The sequence below is a fragment of the Anabas testudineus genome, chromosome 9 (assembly GCF_900324465.2).
Source record: "Anabas testudineus chromosome 9, fAnaTes1.2, whole genome shotgun sequence".
NCBI classification, from domain to species: Eukaryota; Metazoa; Chordata; class Actinopteri; order Anabantiformes; family Anabantidae; genus Anabas; species Anabas testudineus.
This window is the reverse complement of record NC_046618.1, coordinates 2349899-2352181: the sequence shown is the minus strand read 5'-3', so window position 1 is coordinate 2352181 and position 2283 is coordinate 2349899.

The window sequence follows — 2283 nt, the reverse complement described above, 5'->3', positions numbered from 1 at the left end:
GGATGGAACTCCACCCACGAGTGGAGGAGGCCGCGCCGCAGCCGAGCGGCACTCAGGCGCACACACACACACACACACACAGGCACACAATGTGATGGAGCTTTACACAAGTATTCATCACGTTTTGCATTTTTGTCTGCTTTCTTTGTTTTGTAGCATGTGTTTTGCCAGTCGTGTTTTTTTTTTTTTAATTTATTGTTGGATATTGCTTTTCGAACCCTTTGCATTGTTTCAGGACGCATTCACGGACCTGGCTCATAATAACAGCATGATTACACCAAACATTACTGTATAATACATTGTTATTGTTTACCATATGAAATCAGGTACTGTCTCCTCTGAAATGTGTTTGTGCTGACCAGAAGTATCTAGATCCAGCACAGCACAGAGGTGGGAGTGTTTTTGAACAATGTAGAGCTCCGGGCCAGAGCATAAACTCCCACTCAGCCCGAGTGGGGAATGAATAGACTGGAACAGAAAGCGCACAAATAACAGACAAACACACAGTCTGTGGAAAATGACAGAAAGTGTTACATGGTGAAATGAGAAGAGGAGCACAACAAAACACATTGATTCCAGCAGCTGTGCAGGAGGTTTATGTAACGCACAAGTTATGGCCTGTGATGTTTGTGAGCAATGACAGTTTTTATTTATTTATTTGTGTTTTGTTAGTTTGTTTCATTTGATTGATTTTAGAGGCCAGAAAATGTAAATGAATCTAAAATGTCACACATGTCAGTATAAATATAATTTACTTTGTGTATCTAGAGCTCTTGAGAGTTCCTGCCTCTGAGATTGGCTATCGCGCTCTTAGGTGAAGCCCAAGCACTGTAAATGTAGGCACTTTTTGACAGGTTTGTTTTTCTTACAAAAGAGAGAAGGACAATGTGGAACATGAAGGACGAGGTGTGATGGTTTGAAGTATGAAAGGTTGTCATCAAAGCAAATACAGTGGAAACAACACGATAAGCTACAAGCCACACTAGAAGTATTTAAAAATATACCACATGCAAAATTCAAATTCATCCAGGAGTTCCAACTTTCCTATTATGATATTTCTGATATGTCTAATCAAGATGTTAACATCATTCTGCTTCAACAACCTTATTTCTTTCCACATCAGCAAAAATCTCTGATAAAAACACTTTATACCAAACCTTGGCCAGACAGAATGAGTATAATGAAGCATTTAGCAGCTAAAGAAGGAATCACATTTTGAGAAAGGGCCAGCACTGAGTCAACATACAGTATCTGTCCTCTCCTCCCTGTGATTTAAGACACTAGCAGTTGCCATCTGCTGAGGCTCAGTCGCACTGGTGAATCATGAAGACGCAGCCACTCGCCAGCTCTGCTGCAGTCATCAGCCAGCAGGCTGGTCATTACGTAGCATCTACTGCTATTGCCTCCCGCTGCTTCCAGTCTGTTGATTTGATATGCAACATGCCTTTTTTTATTAAAATGAAAATCAGTTATCAGTGGAACAGAGTCTCATGTTTGAAAAACATGACTTTTTGAACATTGGAACTGTGTCACACCAGTGTAGCGAGGCTGCACACTGGCATATGAGTGTATAAGAATGATGTAACGTGCTGCCAACAACACAAACACATGTATGGCTACCATCAAGGAGAAACTACTGGAGCACGTCCTGCAGCCCGTGCTTTAGTCTCTGCAAACAATCTTCATATTTTTTGTTTGTGCTGCAGAGGTCAAGAACAGCTGAAGATGGAGTTTCCCAAGGGTGAACTTGTTGGTCATCACTGTTACTACATCATCTAGATATTAGAACCGGCTCTCTGAAGGCGCTTTTTGTAATGTTTCCCTAATTAATAGATTTCCCTAATTATATTACTAGATGAGTATGCAGATTTTATGCAGACAGGTCTGAGCAGTAATGAAGTGTATTTCAACTAAGCTGCTGAGTGACTATGCAGTACAGGCCGGACTGGTAACACTAACACAGGTCAACTAAAGGTGAATTAATGGGTCCTATTAATGCTGTGCAAAGAAAACACATAATTAAGAATGTTTTCTAATAAGATGTATAAAATAATATAAACATTTTGAAAATGGTCATTTTTTCATGTACAAGTACTTTTAAGCTGTACTAAAGTAGGTGACAGAAATTATTAAATTATCAGGGTATTTTTATGATTTAGGATTTTTTGCTGATGGATCTAAATACATGTTACACCACTGCAGCTATATCCCATGTTCTGTCATTTAATTCTGCTTCTGATTTGCCTTCTCTTCACTGTGTGTAATTATGATAAACAATTAAGA